The sequence below is a fragment of the Salvelinus namaycush genome, chromosome 33 (genome assembly GCF_016432855.1).
Source record: "Salvelinus namaycush isolate Seneca chromosome 33, SaNama_1.0, whole genome shotgun sequence".
NCBI lineage: Eukaryota > Metazoa > Chordata > Actinopteri > Salmoniformes > Salmonidae > Salvelinus > Salvelinus namaycush.
Window position 1 is genome coordinate 5,568,554 of NC_052339.1, and position 21,246 is coordinate 5,589,799.

The 21,246-nt window shown below is 42.2% G+C and overlaps 1 protein-coding gene across 4 annotated transcripts in view; it reads left to right on the forward strand.

Moving 5' to 3' along the window:
• The first annotated feature begins 573 nt into the window (after positions 1 to 573).
• The window catches only part of LOC120027791 (dnaJ homolog subfamily B member 6-like), a 69,051-nt gene continuing 48,378 nt past the window's right edge, over positions 574 to 21,246 (forward strand). For 3 of the 4 annotated variants that reach the window (XM_038972819.1, XM_038972820.1, XM_038972821.1), the window contains exon 1: positions 574 to 806. The gene's annotated coding sequence lies outside the window, so the exon portion shown is untranslated. The remainder of the gene's footprint in view (positions 807 to 21,246) is intronic. The other variant, XM_038972822.1, reaches the window with a different exon arrangement.

The following is a 21,246-nucleotide window of genomic DNA, read 5'->3' on the forward strand; positions in this document are numbered from 1 at the left end:
GCTCATACAAACTATGGCATAAGGGGACATCTCAATTGTCAGTAAAAAACACATTTGTTTAAGCAAGTCAGCCATATCAGCTGTTTTTTTAAAGGCAGTAAGTGAATGAGCCTGAATGAACTGTTTCGCTGCCAGACAAGGTTTCATTGATAGCCAGGTGTAACAGTGTTGGGACTGCTGTTGGGACAGCTTTATGTAGGCCCTAACAGTTTGTGGGCACCGTTTGTCAACGTTATAGTCCAATTAATGTATTGTTTAGTGTTGTGTTGTGTAGTGTAGTGGCTTTGCTGGCATGCATGTACACACAAATTGGGGAGTTTGCCCCTCCAAGATTTACTTGCTAAAATCGCCACTTACAATAACCCAATACTTTCGTATTCCTTCATATGCTACACTTCTAACGTTGAAACACTAAACAGTGTTGAGTAATCAACCTTCGTGCAAATTGGCAATTCTCCATTCTCAACTGTTCCCAACATTGTTCCCGACCCCTTCGGTCTGATGCAGGAAGCGACAGTGGTATTCACAAACACATATACGCAGAGAGCATCAGTTGCAGCTCATATAGGCATACGGATGTTTTACAGTCAGAGTTCACGAGACTATCAATGTGTGTATGAGATCAGAAAAAGCGTGTAGGAGTTGCTCAGTTCAAACGCTGATGAGGTAGCCCAAGCACGAGCATAATTTCCGTAGACGCACAGTTTACAACCATAGAGGGGTCACTAAAACATAACCCAGTGGATTGGGAGTCACATAGGTCAGTAAACGAAGACACGAGCACATTTCCTCGGCTGGGGTGGAAGGTGAGAGCATTTTCTCTCTTTATTGCTATCATATTTATCTCACTGTTGACATGAATGCTGTCGCTGGTGATTATACTTTTGGGTTCATTTTGTCAGCGTTAAAATCCACCTGGCATTTCGCTACTGTCAGCGTCGAGAGCCTACTGAGATGCGCGTAATGTGTTTCAATGTCGCAACCTGGAGAGCCGCGGTCACGACTATAAGTGTCGTATTAGTTATTGCCATGCATTTGCAATGTGTGTCAACTTAGTTCAATGGATTCACAGTTCCTATTGTATTTGTGTATTTGTCAGTGCAGCATTGGCAGAAGAGAATACAATACTACAATGACATGCATTTGATAGAACATTTCAAGGAGGTAGTGGTGAATACGTATTATTATCACATCTAGAATGACAGGCAGAACGAATGATAAACGTAATCGTCAATACTTATCAATTGCCGTTATAATCCACTAAAAGATATTAATAAATATTAAGTATAAAGTATTTTACTATATGCAATGAGGCATAGGTGATGCTTTTTCATCAATAGAGCACAGTAACTGGTAATTATGTCATTCAATTACCACCTCAATTTACATATAACCCAAACTCTGTTGATTTTAAGTGATCTTGAACTTTCTGGAATTTACTAGAACTGACGAGTAGTGATATTTCTATTGCTCCCCCTAGTGAAGGTGTCCTCACAGGTGCTGTTCTAGAGAATTTCTTATTTTCAATTTCTGTTAGATAGGATTTTCCATCACTGCAAACTAACAGTTTGAGGCTTATAGCAGATCTTCCCAGCATGTATAGGTTTTTAATATCTGTTTCACTCAGACTGGGAAGCTCACAGAGGGCATTTTTTACTTTCTAACAGTAGTGATAAAACAGTCATTAATTTACAGTCTACTCTGTGATATTTGAGATCTCTGTATTTAATATGTCATCTGGTTGTTAACTTTTGGGCTACTTATTTTTTACTTTTGGTCACATAACACTTTCGAAATGCCACATACCTCACCTAAACACTCTCATAAGCAATACTTCTAAGAGTAAACTCACTGAAAGAGAGCAGAGATAAGATTAAAGCGTTAAATAAGGCTTTAAAGGGATAATCTGGTATTCAAACAACAACAAAGTCGGCACCCCGCCGCTTTTTTTGGTGAGGGGATGGTGCTGGAGAAATGTAACCGCTCTCAAATTCATAGACAGAGCTATGAAGGCCCAGTCCTGGCAGTTCTGCTGCCCTAGGCAAGGCACAAAAAAGAAACCCTGCAGAACTAGAATAGTGTAGTTTACACTGTCATTCCGCAATGGAATTGGTAGGCCTACAGTTTGTTCACACTAAATTGTTTTTTTTCTTCCGAACTCTGGTTCGTTTCCCCCCTTAGTTCGTTTGGACTGGTGTGAACACTATCCACACTCACCAAACACAGGAAAAGAACCAGAGGCATGCAGTATTATTGGTTGTTTGACTGCGAGCATTTGATGAAATGCACGCAGCATCATAACTTTAGATCTGAAGCGTTGAGTGAGTAACAGCGTATTTATGAACACATCCAATGCAGATTAGGGTAGACGAGGGCAATACTGGGGTTATGGCTACTGAATATAGCCTATTCACGTTGCAGTTAGTGGCTTGTACGTTGTTTCCTTCCGCATTGTTGTAAGACCAAAGCGAACGTAATATGACGTTTGGTACAAGTTATGCATCTTGATAATCATAGATGGCTTTAATGTGAGCATGTTTCTATAATAAACAAATTACTTGTATGAACACGTTGTTTTGTTTAGGCATTTTAGTTCATTTGACATTTGGCAATGTGAAACCAAACTAACCAAATGGGGCGGAAAAAATAATACAATTGAACAAATAATCAAACTCTGATTCGAACTAAAACTCAGAACAATGTGCGACAACGCAGTTGCATTGGCTTTAATAGTCCTGATTCCTGTGACTAATAATTCTGTCAATTTAAGCTCAATGTCAGCTACACAACTTGCTCAGGAGTTATCCTGAGCCTATTAGCAATGAGAATCCATGTGTTTACACAGCAGGAAATGTAGATGCATTTTTTTCCCCGCTATGATGCAGCTCGTCAAAAAATTGAGGCATACAAACTTGTAATCACTGATTATCATAACAATTTAGCCCATGGGGTGAAACTCAAGGACCGCAGTTGTGAGTAGCCTGATTTTCCATTCCTTATTGTCCATTTTACTTTCACCTGTTTTTAGGATATGGTCATGTTATATTCACATCAAAGCACATTTTTTTTTGATTGGGTGCCAGGTTAAGGTAAATTCACACACTGTGGAGATAGAAGATACAGAGCCTAGCTCAGTGTTTCAATGTCGTTTTTTTCTCACAAAAGGGGCGGCTTCTTGTTATACACTCCAGCATTCGGCAAATTATTCCTTCTACAGACGTTGGGGCAGTGTTGTCGCTTGGTTCCTTGATCTGATCTATAGGCTATTCATCAAAGTAGCCTATTTTGCATTGATAACCAAATATAATTTAGCGACTGTTCAAACAGTAAACCAAACAACAAGAATCCACCCCAAAAGGTATTTTGTTTAGAAGTAATAACTTGTGGTTCCAGGCTATAGTCAAATGGGAGAACCTTCTGTAGGCAATGTGTTTTTTTTCTCTGACCAAAACATGACGTTCTATTTTTAGCTGATATGGAAATTAATACACAAGCAGCACATCAAACTGGAATAATGTTTTAGGTTACACTGGCAAGTATACGAATATTTGCTGGGCATATTTCTAAAAATGATAAATCTGATTATTTCACATGGAGATGTGGTAAGCTAAAAAGGCTGTTTTTATCCAGGCTAAAGCCAGCTAGCCAGGTTGCCAGCTAGCTACTACCATAGAGGAAGAGGCAAAGGGATAACTGGGCCCAAAATCTGTCTTCTCTAGCAGGTGTTTTATTTTTATTTAATTATTTTTTTGCTCACCAAGCGAGGAGTTTTTTTGTGAGTTGGACCGGCAAGGATATCATGTTACCAAAAGGTGTCCACTGCTACAAAAATCCCACTCCACTCACACACACGCACGTAGATCAACGGAGTGAAGATTTTAGTAACCTTTACGCTATTTGATCCGAGAAATGTGCATGATGTAAAAAGTGCCAGTCTCATGACATTGTCATAAATTTGATCTCCAGCCTGTAGGCTACAGAAAATGCCAGTCTTTCTAACATAGGCTATATGATTTATGTTAGATACTTTTTTGACGTAATGTTGGTGTAGCGCCGCAGCGTTGTCTCTTCAACAGTACCCTGGAGAGGCGCGCTGGGCATCAACAAGCTAAATATTTAGCGCCCCTGACTTTGGCACGGTGGGCACTGCTTATCAGGGGGCGGCATCAGCGCTCACCTAAATAGCTCATGCCACTGGATGAGATAAATAGTTTTTGGGCAGAATCATGTGATGTGTTGTTGGATCTGCGTCTTCATCAATTTAGCTCGGAAAATGCCGTACTCGTCAATCTGATGCCCTATGCGGCCGCCTAATCCTGCCTAATGGGCGGGCCGGCTCTGGAGCTATGGATGCAAGGACTGACCATCCATGAGATCAAAATGACCATTTTAACCATTTTTATTTAACCATCTAGTGTTTAATAACAATGGAGTAAAACAAGTTTTATATTTAGCATTCTGAAGGGGTAAGACAGTTGAACTAAGCTCATAAGTCATTTATAAGTTAAATTCTTCAAGAATCAAGTCCAGAAATGGATGTAACAACCCCAAACGCCTATTTTTAAAAGGGAACCAGTGACACGAGAGGGCCACCACCTCTGACCAGCACAGGACAGGAGTCCATGAGGATGCCTGAATTCTAGTGGGCTCACAATGACTTTACAGCATGCTGCCACTAATCTGGGCATTTAACACACTATGTTTTGTTCCCTATGTCACAGAAACCACATTCTCACTAGATGCCAGTTATAAAAATCCGTTATCCTACATACAGAAGTTATGCATGAATTAACTCAAATGTCTGTGTAGTTTTTTGCATCCCCCACACTACTAGACCCAACGCTTACCATCCCGGACTAATGGGAATCTAAAACAAGTTCGCTAGGCTTATTTCACCTGGATTTTACACAGAGGTAGGCAAAGAGTTTTTAGGAAGAGCTAATTTATAGTACTCCTCCCTAATTCTGTTGGCTGGCTTACTTCGCTCTGTTCCCTCTAATTCTGTTTTCACTAGCTGGCAAAGACGTGAGTCATATTTTAGAACCTGCCCTGAGCAATGGGAACTGTTCCAGTAGCCTACTTCTACTACCTCTCGTTTACCAGGGCATTACTGATGAGGTTAGACTTTTTCACACTGACCCTGTACGCTCGGGTTGTATAACCGATGTACAACGCATTTGACATCACAATGGTTATGATACAACTGATGTTCTTGTGATGCATACAGTTGTGTAAACATTTTTTGTGCAGACAAACTCTGTTCAATCACTGCTTTGTCAAGTGTGTTGTACAAAGGGTTGCACATTTTGGGGAATATTCAGAGGTGGAAACTTCCCGTGGAAATATATGAGAATTAACGGGAATATAGGGGAATTAATGGAAATATATGCATATTAATGCCATTTAAATGTAGTAGTTTTTTGCATTGGATATATTTACCATATCATATGGAGACAAACATAAACCTTTTACCTTATCATAGGTAGACATAATTGCAAATTATTAAATCCTTCCAAATGAAAAAAAAATCATAATTTAGTTATGAATTGAACTTTAATTAAATGAGTTGACTCTTCACATGGGATGATTTCACTGAACAACAAAAGAAAGGGAATATTGAATGATCCCCAATGATCCATCGCATCTCCAAAAACATACATCTGTAAAATGATAGTATAGAAACTAAAGCTTTGGTTGTCTTCCTCTCAGGCTTCCATGTCTTCTCCCTGGACCTCCTCAATGTCCACCTCTTGAACATCAGACTCTGAGGCCTCATCTTCACTGTCACTTTCCAACCTTGCTGAGGATGGCTTGTTGTCTGCTCCAATTTTTCAACCCTTGTATTGGTCAGCCTGTTGTGTGCTTTGGTGTGTGTGTGTTCCCAAACAAGAACCAGTTGCGCTCTGAGGCGGCTGATGTTGGTGGGATTTGCAGGATGATGGAGGCAACAGGGGAAACAGCCTCAGATCCACGAAGTCCCTTCCACCAGGTGGCTGATGAGATATGTTGGCATGACTGCCATATTGCATCTCCATCCCAAAGCCCTTGCTTGGAAGTGTACTTCACCAGACTGCCAAGAACCTTGCCCTCATCCAGGCCAAGGTGGTGAGACACGATAGTGATGACCACCTTGAATGATCGGCTATGAAAAGCCAACTGACATTTACTCCTGAGGTGCTGACCTGTTGCACCCTCTACGACCACTGATTTATTATTATTTGACCCTGCTGGTCATGTATGAACATTTGAACATCTTGGCCATGTTCTGTTATAATCTCCACCCGGCACAGCCAGAAGAGGACTGGCCACCCCTCATAGCCTGGTTCCTCTCTAGGTTTCTTCCTAGGTTCTGGCCTTTCTAGGGAGTTTTTCCTATCCACCGTGCTTCTACACCTGCATTGCTTGCTGTTTGGGGTTTTAGGCTGGGTTTCTGTACAGCACTTTGTGACATCAGCTGATGTAAGAAGGGCTTTGTAAATAAATTTGATTGATGACACCATAGGCCTTGTTCATCTCTGCACCAGATAGGATGCTCTTGCCAGCATACTTCCAACATAAACTCGTAAACTCACCCCATTCCGTACAAATGTGCGCAACCGTGACATTCAAACGAGGCTGCAAAGAAAACTAATGGGACTGTAGCGACTGTGTTGACTTCAAAATCTGGGGAGTGAACTACGTTTCTATTCAAGCGTTGATCGACATGGTAATGGCTCTATAGTATTGGAGAAAAGTTTAAAAAACTGACCCACTGTTACATCATGACGTGTCATGCGGTAACGTACAGCATGCATAAAGCAACTATTTCTGTCTTACAATCTCTCTACACCAGGTGTAGCACTTCTCTCATCGTTTAAAAACAAGAAAGGGACAGTGACGGGGGTAAGGGGGAGATACCTAGTCATTTTTTGCATCATCACAGCATGCGATCATGACTCTCAAAGCCGCTGTTTACTTCTGAAGATCACTTTAGCACCGCCCTAAAAACCCGATTCAAATTCGACACAAACCTTCAAATAGGTGACACATTATATAAAGTTTTTATAGTGTTTTATTTACATTTTAGAGGCGATGAGGTGATAAGTTGGACAGATCAAGTGAAAAAAAGCAGTTTTCCCACACGACATCTGTCCTTCTCACTATCATGCATTAGTTTCGCTTCCCCACCTGCAATTTAAAAAAAGACCCGACTGAGCTCATTGCCTTCTTGAATCATGCAGAGATGGGCTTCATGAAGGTCTCGTAATGGAATTTGTTGGAAAGGGGAGAAATTGTGCTTTACAATGGTATTGACATTACAGTTGATCTGGAAGTATTACGTTTTTTGGGCACTAAAATAAGGTCAATTGTATGGACCAAGGCGATGTACAAAAGTGATTGAGTTTACGTTACATTGCGGCGTGTTTGGGCTTCAGGCAGAAGTCTTCACGCTTTTTGATGTATTTCAGAACTGCAGTTTCCTCTGCTTGGAGCAACAGTGAAGTGGGCAGGGCAGTATAGATCTTTTCTCTTACACCTGCAAGCTGAGTCTGAACATCAGACAGGATGGCATTGTCTCCCTCAATCCGTGCAATGGCTACTGCTATAGGATTCAGGAGTTTCAGGCTGCTTACCACTCTCTTCCAAAATACATCATCCAGGAGGATCCTCTTGATGGGGCTGTCCATATCGGCAGACTGTGATATGGCCATATCTTGGAGAGACTCCTTCCCCTCCAGGAGATGTCAAACATGATGACAATACCACCCCCAACGGGTGTTGCTGGGGTGCTTCAATGTGGAGCTCTTATTCTTCTCACTTTGCTTAGTGAGGTAGATTGTTGCTAGAACTTGATGACCCATCACATTCCTAACCATTTCCTTGACTCTCTTGTAGTGTATCAATTGTTTTCAGTGCCTTGATGTCCTTGAGGAGCAGATTGGGTGTGATGTGAGGGTAGGACTCCTCCCACATTAGACCAAGCTGCCTTCATGTTCGCAGCATTGTCTGTCACTAATGCAAATACCTTCTGTGGTTCAAGGTCATTGACTGCCTTCAGCTCATCTGCAATGTAGAGACCGGTGTGTCTGTTGTCCCTTGTGTCTGTGCTCTTGTAGAATACTGGTTGAGGGGTGGAGATTAGAGGTCTACCGATTAATCGGCATTTCAAGTTTTCATAACAATCGGTAATCTGCCTTTTTGGATGCCGATTTTGGCCGATTACATTGCAATCCACGAGGAGACTGCGTGGCAGGCTGACCACCTGTTACCTGAATGCAGCATCAAAAGGACATGGAGCCAAGGTAAGTTGCTAGCTAGCATTAAAACAGTGCTAGCTAGCAAAAAACAATCAATCTTCACATAATCACTAGTTGACCACACATGGTTGATGATATTACTAGGTTAACTAGCTTGTCCTGCATTGCATATAATCAATGCGGTGCCTGTTAATTTATCATCGAATTACAGCCTACTTCACCAAGCGGGTGATGATTCAAGAAAAGCGCATTCGCAAAAAAAGCACAATCGTTGCACAGATGTGCCTAACCATAAACATCAATGCTTTAGTTAAAATCAATACACAAAAGTATATATTTTTGAAACCTGCATATTTAGTTAAAAGACATGCATGTTAGCAGGCAATATTAACTAGAGAAATGTTCACTTCTCTTGCGTTCAGTGCACGCAGAGTCAGGGTATTTGCAGCAGTTTGGGCCACCTGGCTCATTGCAAACTGTGTGAAGACCATTTCTCCCTAACAAAGATCGTAATTCATTTGCCAGAATTTTACACAGTTAAGACATAACATTGAAGGTCGTGCAATGTAACAGCAATATTTAGACTTAGGGTTGCCACTCGTTCAATAAAATACGTAACGGTTCACTGAAAGAAACGTTTTGTTTTCAAAATGATAGTTTCCAGATTTGACCATATAAATGACCAAAGGCTCGTATTTCTGTGTTTATTATATTATAATTAAGTCTATGATTTGATAGAGCAGTCAGACTGAGCGGTGGTAGGCAGCAGCAGGCTCGTAAGTATTCATTCAAACAGCACTTTACTGCGTTTGCCAGCAGCTCTTAGTAATGATTGTTGCACAGCGCTGTTTATGACTTCAAGCCTATCAACTCCCGAGATTAGGCTGGCAATACTGAAGTGCCAATAAGAACATCCAATAGTCAAAGGTATATGAAATACAAATGGTATAGTGAGAAATAGTTGACGCGTCATAATGCCGATAATAATGACAACCTACAACTTCTTAACTGGGAATATTGAAGACTCACGTTAACTTGTTTGGGATAGGGGGCAGCATTTTCACGTTTGGATGAAAAGCGTGCCCAGAGTAAACTGCCTGCTACTCAGTCCCAATTGCTAATATATGCATATTATTAGTAGATTTGAATAGAAAACACTCTGAAGTTTCTAAAACTGTTTGAATGATGTCTGTGAGTATAACAGAACTCATATGGCAGGCGAAAACCTGAGAAAAATCCAACCAGGAAGTGGGAAATCTGAGGTTTGTAGTTTTTCAACTCTTGGCCTATCGAATACACAGTGTCTATGGGGTCATATTGCACTTCCTAAGGCTTCCACTAGATGTCAACAGTCTTTAGAACCTTGTTTGATGCTTCTACTGTGAAGTGGGGGCGAATGAGAGGGGATTGAGTAAGGTCTCTCCCAGAGTGCCATGAGCTGACCATGCGTGTTCACGTGAGAGTTAGCTTGAGTTCCATTGCATCTCTGAAGACAAAGGAATTCTCCGGTTGGAACATTATTGAAGATTTATGTTAAAAACATCCTAAAGATTGATTCTATACTTCGTTTGACATGTTTCTACGGACTGTAACGGAACTTTTTGACTTTTCGTCTGCACCTAGTGATCGCGCGTCATGAATTTGGATTACTGGGCTAAACGCGCGAACAAAAGGGAGGTATTTGGACATAAAGATGAACTTTATCGAACAAATCAAACATTTATTGTGGAACTGGGATTCCTGGGAGTGCATTCTGATGAAGATCATCAAAGGTAAGTGAATATTTATAATGCTATTTCTGACTTCTGTTGACTCCAACATGGCGGATATCTGTTTGGCTTGATTTGTTGTCTGAGCGCCGTACTCAGATTATTGCATGGTTTGCTTTTTCCGTAAAGTTTTTTTGAAATCTGACACAGCGGTTGCATTAAGGAGAAGTATATTTTTAATTCTGTGAATAACACTTGTATCTTTTATCAATGTTTATTATGAGTATTTCTGTAAATTGATGTGGCTCTTTGCAAGTTCACGGGATGTTTGGAGGCAAAGCCAAATGTAAACTGAGGTTTTTGGATATAAATATGAACTTGATCGAACAAAACATACATGTATTGTGTAACATGTTGTCCCGGGAGTGTCATCTGATGAGGAATATCAAAGGTTAGTGATTAATTTTATCTATATTTCTGCTTTTTGTGACTCCTCTCTTTGGTTGGAAAATGGCTGTATGCTTTCTGTGACTAGTTGCTGATCTAACATAATGATATGTTCTGCTTTCACCTAAAATGGTGTCTAATACTTGTATGTTTGAGAAATTTTAATTATGAGATTTCTGTTGATTGAATTTTGCGCCCTGCAATTTCATTGGCTGTTGGCGACCCAGGCAGGTTAAAAGTAACCACCAGCTTTCATATGTTCTCTTGTTCTGGGCAAGGAACATAAACGTTAGCTTTTTTACATGGCACATATTGCACTTTTACTTTCTTCTCCAACACACTGTTTTTGCATTATTTAAACCAAATTGAACATGTTTCATTATTTATTTGAGACTACATTGATTTTATTTATGTATTATATTAAGTTAAAATAAGTGTTCAGTGTTCATTCAGTATTGTTGTAATTGTCATTATTACATATATAAAATTGAACGATTTTAATCGGTATTGGCTTTTTTTGGTCCTCCAAAAATTGGTATCGGCGTTGAAAAATCATAATCGGTCGACTTCTAGTGGAGATGATGTAGCCCTCGAACATTCGACCACCCATCAGAGATGATTGCAATACAGTCTGCTTTCTCTATGATTTGCTTGACCTTCACTTGAACTCTGTTGAACTCTGCATCCAGCAAATTAGTAGATAAAACATGTCTGGTTGGAGGGGTGCATGCTGGGTGAAGAACATTCAGAAATCTCTTCCAATACACATTGCCATTGAGCATCAGAGGTGAACCAGTTGCATACACAGCTCGAGCAAGACATTCTTCAGCATTTCTCTGACTACGTTCCTCCATTGAGTCGAAAAAACTTCTGATTCCAGGAGGACAATGAGCTGCTGCTATCGATAAGGTGTCTGATTCATCATTTTCACCTCGAATAGATGTAGAGGGACTTTTGTCAGAGGTTGCTTGTTGTGAGCGCTGAGGGAACTTTATGCACTTGGCCAGATGATTCTGCATCTTTGTTGCATTCTTCACATATGATTTGGCACAGTATTTGCAAATGTACACAGGTTTTCCTTCTACATTAGGTCCTGTAAAGATTAGGCAAAAATGAGTAAAAACAACAACGAATCAAAGTTTATTTGTCACGTGCGCCGAATACAACAGGTGTAGGTAGACCTTACAGCGAAATGCTTAATTACAGGCCCTAACCAACAGTACAATTTTTAAGTAAAAAATAGGTATTACGTGAACAATAGAGGAAGTAAGGAAATAAAAAAACAACAGTAAAAAGACAGTGAATAATAACAGTAGTGAGGCTATATACAGTAGTGAGGCTATATACAGTAGCGAGACTATATACAGTAGTGAGGCTATATACAAACACCGGTTAGTTGAGCTAATTGAAGTAATATGTACATGTAGGTATGGTTACAGTGACTATGCATATATGATGAACAGAGAGTAGCAGTAGCGTAAAAGAGGTGTCCCGCCACCCACCACCCGCCAACCCAATGCAGATGGTCCAGGTAGCCAATGTGCAGGGGGCACCGGTTAATCGGGCTAATTGAAGTAGTATGTACATGAATGTATAGTGAAAGTGACTATGTATATATGACAAACAGAGTAGCTGCAGCGTAAAAGAGAGGAGAGAGGGGGGGGGGGGGGGGCACACAAAGTAAATAGTCCGGGTAGCCATTTGATTACCTGTTCAGGAGTCTTATGGCTTGGGGGAAAAAACTGTTGAGAAGCCTTTTGGTCCTAGACTTGGTGCTCCGGTATCGCTTGCCATGCGGTAGTAGAGAGAACAGTCTATGACTGGGGGCTTTAACAATTTTTAGGGCCTTCCTCTGACACCGCCTTGTGGAGAGGTCCTGGATGGCAGGCAGCTTAGCCCCAGTGATGTACTGGGCCGTACGCACTACCCTCTGTAGTGCCTTGCGGTCAGAGGCCGAGCAGTTGCCGTACCAGGCAGTGATGCAACCAGTCAGGATGCTCTCGATGTTGCAGCTGTAGAACTTTTCGAGGATCTGAAGGATCTGAATCTTTTTAGTCTCCTGAGGAGGAAGAGGCTTGGTCGTGCCCTCTTCACTTGGGGTGTTTGGACCATTCTAGTTTGTTGGTGATGTGGACACCAAGGAACTTGAAGCTCTTAACCTGCTCCACTACAGCCCCGTCGATGAGAACGGAGGCGTGCTCGGTCCTCCTTTTCCTGTAGTCTACAATTATCTCCTTAGTCTTGGTTACATTGAGGGATAGGTTGTTGTTCTGGCACTACCTGGCCAGGTCTCTGACCACCTCCGTATAGGCTGTTTCGTCATTGTCAGTGATCAGGCCTACCACTGTTGTCGTCTGCAAACTTAATGATGGTGTTGGAGTCGTACCTGGCCACACAGTCATGGATGAACAGGGAGTACAGGAGGGGACTGAGCACTCACCCCTGAGGGCCTCCAGTGTTGAGGATCAGCGTGGCAGATGTGTTGCTACCTACCCTCACCACCTGGGGGCGGCCCATCAGGAAGTCCAGGATCCAGTTACAGAGGGAGGTGTTTAGTCCCAGGATCCTTAAATTAGTGATGAGCTTTGAGGGTATTATGATGTTGAACTTTGAGCTGTAGTCAATGAATATCATTCTCATGTAGGTGTTCCTGTTGTCCAGGTGGGAAAGGGCAGTGTGGAGTGCAATAGAGATTGCATCATCTGTGGATCTGTTTGGAGGGTATGCAAATTGGAGTGGGTCTAGGGTTTCTGTGATAATGGTGTTGATGTGAGCCATTACCAGCCTTTCATAGCACTTCATGGCTATGGACGTGAGTGCTACAGGTCTGTAGTCATTTAGGCAGGTTGCCTTAGTGTTCTTGGGCACAGAGACTATGGTGGTCTGCTTGAAACATGTTGGTATTACAGACTCAATCAGGAACATGTTGAAAATGTCAGTGAAGACACCTGCCAGTTGGTCAGCACATGCCCGGAGCACACGTCCTGGTAATCCGTCTGGCCCCGCGGCCTTGTGAATGTTGACCTGTTTAAAGGTCTTACTCACGTCGGCTACGTAGAACGTGATCACACAGTTGTCCGGAACAGCTGATGCTCTCATGCATGCCTCAGTGTTGCTTGCCTCGAAGTGAGCATAGAAGTTATTTAGCTCGTCTGGTAGGCTCGCGTCACTGGGCAGCTCGCGGCTGTGCGTCCCTTTTGTAGTCTGTAATAGTTTGCAAGCCCTGCCACATAAGACGAGCATTGGAGCCGGTGTTGTACGATTCAATCTTAGCCCTGTATTGGTGCTTTGCCTGTTTGATGGTTCGTCGGAGGGCATAGCAGAATTTCTTATACGCTTCCGGCTTAGAGCCCTGCACCTTGAAAGCAGCAGCTCTACCCTTTAGCTCAGTGCTAATGTTGCCTATAATCCATGGATTCTGGTTGGGGTATGTACATACAGTCACTGTGGGGACGACTTTCTCAATGCACTTATTGATAAAGCCAGTGACTGATGTGGTGTACTCTTCATTGCAATCGGAAGAATCTCGGAACATGTTCCAGTCTGTGATAGCACACAGTCCTGTAGTTTGGCATCTGCTTCATCTGACCACTTTTTTTATAGACCGAGTCACATGTGTTTCCTGCTTTAATTTGAACTTGTAACCAGAAATCAGGAGGATAGCATTGTGGTCAGATTTACCAAATGGAGGGTGAGGGAGAGCTTTGCACATGTCTCTGTGTGTGGAGTACAGGTGATCTAGAATTTATTTCCCTCTGGTTGCGCATTTCACATGTTGATAGAAATTAGGTAGAACTGATTTAAGTTTCCCTGCATTAAAGTCTCCGGCCACTAGGAGCGCCGCCTCTGGTTGAGCGGTTTCCTGTTTGCTTATTTCCTTATACAGCTGACTGAGTGCGGTTTAAGCGCCAACTTTCGTCTGTGGTGGTAAATAACCAGCCACGAAAAGTATAGATGAGAACTCTCTTGGCAAAAAGTGTGGTCTACAGTTTATCATTAAGATACTCTACTTCAGGCGAGCAAAATCTAGAGACTTCTTTAGATTTCGTGCACCAGCTGTTGTTTACAAATATGCACAGACGACCCCCCCCCTCGTTTTACCAGAGTGTGCTGTTCTATCTAGCCAGTGCAGCGTATATCCTGCTAGCTGAATATCCATGTCATCATTCAGCCACGATTATGTGAAACATAAGATGTTACAGTTTTTCATGTCCCGTTGGTAGGATATTCATGATCGTACCTCGTCTAGTTTGTCCAATGATTGTACATTGGTGAGTAATATTGACTAACGGCAGCTTTCCCACTCGCCTTCTCCGGATCCTTACGAGGCACTCTGCTCTGTGTCCTCTGTACCTGCGTATCTTTCTCTTGCCGATAACGGGGATGTCGGCCTTGTCGGGTGTTCAGTTTATCCTGTGCATCCTGCTTGTTGAATAAAAAATCTTAGTCTAGTAGTGGTGTGGGCTCAATAGCATCTCATTAGTGTGCAAGATCTTGAGAATCAGCTGTACATGTGATGGACGAGTGCACTGCACATGTGATGGAAGAATGAATTGTGCATGCAGAGGGTTGCAATTCCATTGAATTGGGGATAGTTTAACCACAATATGCCACAAGACCCAGAATTGCCTTATGTGTATCCCACAAAAAAGGTTCACTGTTTTTAAGCTAACTTTTTTGATGAATTTAAGTAAAATTACCAAAATTCCCAGGCTTAACTTTCCATGGAACATTTCTGGAAATTTCCTGGAAAGTTTCCGACCCTTTGCAACCCTAGTTGTACAAACTGGGTATGTATGGGGATATTGATACTAGTATGGGCTTTAGATAGTAATCTGTAGTTGATCCAGTCAAACAGATTTTTATGAACGTGTGGACACACGCCTTCTTTTGACATGCTGGCCCCATGGTATCCATCTAAACTCAAACAATTAGTTCTCATTTTACCACATTTTAATTTTTAAATTGAATCAAACCTTCTGGGAAGATTGAATATCTTGGTACCCTTGTGTACTCTCTGAATCCACATGAAAGATATTTTTAGTTGCTTTCATCAAATATTGTCTTCATAAGCTTCCACCTTGAAGTGTAATTTGGCACAGCAGTACTAAAAAAGAACTGAGAAATGGTTTTAATCTCGGAAACCCAGAATCAAATCTTGCAAGAGTGCTCCATTTAGGTTCTGGGGGGAGAGGTTTAGATGTTAGACTAGTGTGAGTGGTGGAACCAGGATGGAACTTCTTTGGTAGTTCCCTCCTAGCTCTGCTCTGTTTGGATTCATTCTGCTCATCCTGTTTATACACTGTATAAACTGTACAGAATATAAGCTTTTTTTACACTGGTATCATGTATGGTCAGTCCTTGCATCAATAGCTCTATCTATGAATTTGAGTGGTTACATTTCTCCAGACCCATCTGTCTGGGCGTTCATAACATATAGGCATCCATAACCTATAGGCATTCATAACATAAAGGTCATTAACAGCTTGTTACACTCACTTGTTGTATTGGGATTTTACTGCAACAGTGTTGTCCTGCCGTTCTGCATATATGAATAAAATATATTTGTCAATTGATAGTACATGGATGTAATGTAGGATTGACCTAAACTCGGCAACCAAGAGCCAAATCTTGCGTGAGCGCTTGTGCCTCCCCTTCCACAGATCAAAAGATACCAGGTGTAGGTGCACCCCCTGTGAAATAGGAGAAATGTGGGATTGATTGAGCTACATTCACTGCTCGGACACACGCACGCAAGCAAGCACAGACAGTAGTCTGATCCATTAGCTAGCATTACAAACCTGCCTGAGGGGAATGATGGGGGATGAGGGCGCCTCGGGTCAAGACATTGAGATGATTGTGGAGAAAATGAAAGAGCCAATCGTGGATGGATCAGTGTCCGGGCCCCGTTTTCTTAAAGTGTCTCAGAGTAGGAGTGCTAATCTACGATCAGGTCCTCCCTGTCCATGCAATCTGGTTTTATTAGGATCTAAAAGGCAACACGGATCCTATATCCGCATTCCCATGATTAAACTCTTCATGAACAAGGGCTCTGCTCTCAGCTGTGAATGTGTGCCTTGAGCATGACTGTCTTATTCATGATCTAGTTCTATTGGAAGGGAGCGAGGGAGCGGGACAGAAGGTAGAGAGATTCGTTATCTTTCTATCACTGTTTATCAACGCTTCCTCAAACTTTCTGCTTTTTAATATTCCTGCCCTTTTCGCTGTCCACAACTAATTCCCATTCTAAACCCCTGTGGTGTGTGAGCCTTCATCTGAGAGAGGAACCGTCGTCTGTCTGTCTGCCATGTCTCTCACTCACTCTCACAACAGAACAGAAAAGGGCACAGAGGCTATTAATAGCAAACAAACAGGATACAACTGGACTCCGAGAGGAACTGGTAACTGATCGCTCTACAAAGTTGATTTAATTGTTTATCAGTTTGTTTATGTAGTTAAGAAGATATTATTTGACAAGCATAATTCCTTTATCATTTTGTTTTCAATCTGGGCTTGGGCCCATGTGTGTTTGACGTTGAGTAATAAATATAGTTGACATGGCTAAATTAGCTTTGAACATGTATAGGACTTTCGTTGGTGGCTTTTTGTCTGTCTATCTTTGGACAACATGGGCTGCACAACGGTTTCAGGTTTAGTTGAGGACGAGGGCTGATTTGACCCATCGTTAGTGTGGAGTGGGATCATGAGCTGTGTTTGAATACACATACTATCCGTGTAACAGTATAACTTTAAACCGTCCCCTCGACCCGACACGGGCGCGAACCAGGGACCCTCTGCACACATCAACAACGGTCGCCCACGAAGCATCGTTACCCATCGCTCCACAAAGGCCGCGGCCCTTGCAGAGCAAGGTGCAACACTACTTCTAGGTTTCAGAGCAAGTGACGTAACTGATTGAAACGCTAGTAGCGCGTACCCGCTAACTAGCTAGCCATTTCACATCCGTTACATCCGCACTAACCATACTTTTTGTGACGTGAATTAAGTATCAATATAGTTAGTATGCCAAAAGTTCCCAGATGTCGTACTAAATTCACCACAATACAAAGTATACAGGCAGTGGACACTATCGCTGTACTTTTAGGGCCCATAATGCAATTCTTCAGAAAATGGGCGTGGTTTCACAACGTTTTCTTATTTGAAGAAAATGACGGAAAATATGCATCTAAAGTCCGACGAAAGCAGATAAAAATTAATTGTTTTAACTAATTATGACATGTTAAGAATATGTTGAGCAATGTAATGACTTTTCAAATAAGTTACACGTTATGTTGGCTGACAATTTTTTACCTACGCTATCCTTACGAACCGCATAGCATTAAAGCAGTATGTAACGTTACCGGTATGTTGCCTAGTTACTTAATGTTAGTTGGCTACTAATACATCGAACTTGCCAGGCAGTATATTAACTAACTACCCAATGTTTATTGACTAGATTATTCTCATATTTCTTAGCTAAGTCGTATAGTCGTTGTGCGTTTAATGGACATTGTTAATTCTGGCTATATACTACGATTTCAGAGCTCTCTCACGCAGAATAGCTAATGAATTTACTAACGCTCAACACCAGTTGAATATGGCCGGTGTCAGTAAACGTCGGCAAAAAAAAGCCTAATTCAATTGTTGCCAGCAGCACAGTCAGTCACCAACTCTCTGGATAACATGAAAACAGCCTAACTAGCTCTGGTAGGGCGAGTAAAATGGTCAGAGTGAGGTGTTCTCTCATTTGTTTATGGAAGTAGCTAGCCAATGTTAGCCAGTTAGCTTGGGTGCTTGACTGCAGTTGAATGCTCGGATCAACCCTACTCCTCGGCCAGAGTGTCCAGTGTGTGTGCTCTGAACACTCTGAGAGCGAAACGCTCTGAATTTACGAAGAGACAATCTGACAACGCTCTGGATTTACGAATGCCCAGAGCACGCTCTGGCACTCCAGATTGAATTTACGAACACACCCGAAATCGTAAAATGTCTAGTCATTTGTTATGCTAACAAGCTAGTATAACAGTATAACTTTAGTCCGTCCCCTCGCCCCGGGCGCGAACCAGGGACCCTCTGCACACATCAACAACAGTCACCCACCGCTCCACAAAGGCCGCTACTTCAAGGTCTCAAAGCGAGTGACGTAATCGATTGAAACGCTATTAGCGCGCACCACCGCTAACTAGCTAGCCATTTCACATCCGTTACACTCACCCCCCTTTCGACCTCCTCCTTTTCCGCAGCAAACAGTGATCCGGGTCAACAGCATCAATGTAACAGTATAACTTTACGGTGTCCCCTCGCCCCGACCTGGGTGCGAACCAGGGACCCTCTGCACACATCGACAACGGTCGCCCACGAAGCATCGTTACCCATCGCTCCACAAAGGCCGCGGCCCTTGCAGAGCAAGGGGAACCACTACTTCAAGGTCTCAAAGCGAGTGACGTAACCAATTGAAACACTATTAGCGCGCACCACCGCTAACCATTTCACATCCGTTACACTAGCATCAACTTAGACGGTAGACGGGCGAAGCGCTAGTATGCTCAAGTGAAACGATACTGTCTGTTTACAGTATACTAAAATGAACTAATAGTATGTAGTATACAGTATGTCAGTATGCATATTTGAACACAGCTATGGTGTTTTGTAGTCATATATTTTTTTTAACTAGGCAAATTCTTAATTACAATGACGGCCTACCCCGACCAAACCCTAACCCGGACGACGCTGGGCCAATTGTGCGCCTCCCTATGGGACTCCCAATCACGGCCGGTTGTGATACAGCCCAGGATCGAACCTGGGTCTGTTGTGACGCCTCTAGCACTGAGATACAGTGCTTCAGACCGCTGCGCCACTCGGGAGCCGTTAGTGGAGACATGTCAAGTTTGTTTTAAGATAATTTGCTGGCCATCATACAGCACAGAGCTTCTCCCAGCGTAGATTAATCTGGAAACATCGGTGTCTCGCTCTTGTTCTCTCTCTAGGGTGTAGGGTGTCATTTTGGGAGGCACACTAGAGCATAGCGCTGTGCCTCAGGTCTGTTCTCACTGCTCAGTGTCCATCTACCATTGGGAAAGGGAAAAGGGGGATACCTAGTCAGTTGTACAACTGAATGCCTTCAACTGAAATGTGTCTTCCGCATTTAACCCAACCCCTCTGAATCAGAGAGGTGCGGGGGGCTGCCTTAATCGACATCCACGTCTTCGGCGCCCGGGCAACACTGCCTTGGGATCTGCTGTCTAAGGGACTTCCATTGAGATGCATAGAGACCCTAACACCATTATTTAAGATACCTCTGTCTGTTAGTACATTGTCTCTGCTGAACAGCCTCATGGCTACCAGTAGGTAAGCACCTTGAGCTATTGACATTTTGTGGTGATCTTGCTCAATAGGGCGTATGCCATTTTGATGACTGGCCATTTTACTGCAGTATTGTATTCTCTCTCTCGTTCTCGTTCTCTCTCTCTGTATGTCCTGTTCACTGCTTCTCACCCTCTTTCTTTCTTTCTCTGTCTTTCTCGCTTTGTATATTTTTTGTTTCTCAACACTCCCTCTGTAATGAATCAATACTCTTTTAAACATCGTATGTGATTTCAAAATACACAGGGAATACCAGCCCTATTCACATAATGACTCCTACTTAGTCTTAATGATTAGGTGTTGAACAATGTGAGGCCACAGTAATGAAATCAGGGAGATTTCTTCCTGTGTTGTGTGACGGATCTCCTTCAGCACGCTCTACTGTTAGATCAGGGGGCGTATGTATCAAGCATTTTAGAGTAGGAGTGCTGACCAAGGATCAGGTTCCCTCTGTGTGTGTAATCTTATTCATTGTGATCTAAAAGGCAAAAATGATCCTAGATCAGCACTCCTACTCTGAGACGCATGATAAACACAGCCCATAATTTTAAGTGGTTTTAATGGGCGTTTTCCATTTTGATTTGTTTTATATTTAACCAAACTAGGACTAGACTAACATTGAAGCTGTCCAATATGTAGAATCTTTCCTTTATATAGCACTGTAGCAATTTATCATTATAGGATCCATACCATATGTGGATTCATACCGGTATACCTTAAAAGGCGATATATTACCCAGCTCTAACACTAGATATACATTTTGTATGCTCTAGTCTATGCAGTACCAGTCAAAAGTTTGGACACCTACTCATTGAAGGGTTTTTCTTTATTTTTACTATTTTCTACATTGTAGAATAATAGTGAAGACATCAAAACTATGAAATAACACATGTAGTAATCAAAACAAGTGTTAAGTAGCCACCCTTTGCCTTCATGACAGCTTTGCACACTCTTGGCATTCTCTCAACCAGCTTCACGAGGTAGTCACCTGGAATGCATTTCAATTAACAGGTGTGCCTTGCTAAAAGTTAATTTGTGGAATTTCTTTCCTTGGTGCGTTTGAGCCAATCAGTTGTGTTGTAACAAGGTAGGGGTGGTATACAGAAGATAGCCCTATTTGGTAAAATACCAAGTCCATATTATAGCAAGAACAGCTCAAATAAGCAAAGAGAAATGACAGTCCGTCGTTACTTTAAGACATGACGGACAGTCAATCCGGAAAATGTCAAGAACTTTGAAGTTTCTTCAAGTGCAGTCGCAAAAACCACCAAGAGCTATGATGAAACTGGCTCTCATGAGGACCACCACAGGAAAGGAAGACCAAGAGTTACCTCTGCTGCAGAGGATCTGTTCATTAGAGTTATCTGCACCTCAGAAATTCAGCCCAAGTAAATGCTTCACAGAGTTCAAGTAACAGACACATACCAACATCAACTGTTCAGAGGAGGGAATCAGGCCTTCATGGTTGAATTACTGCAAAGAAATCACTA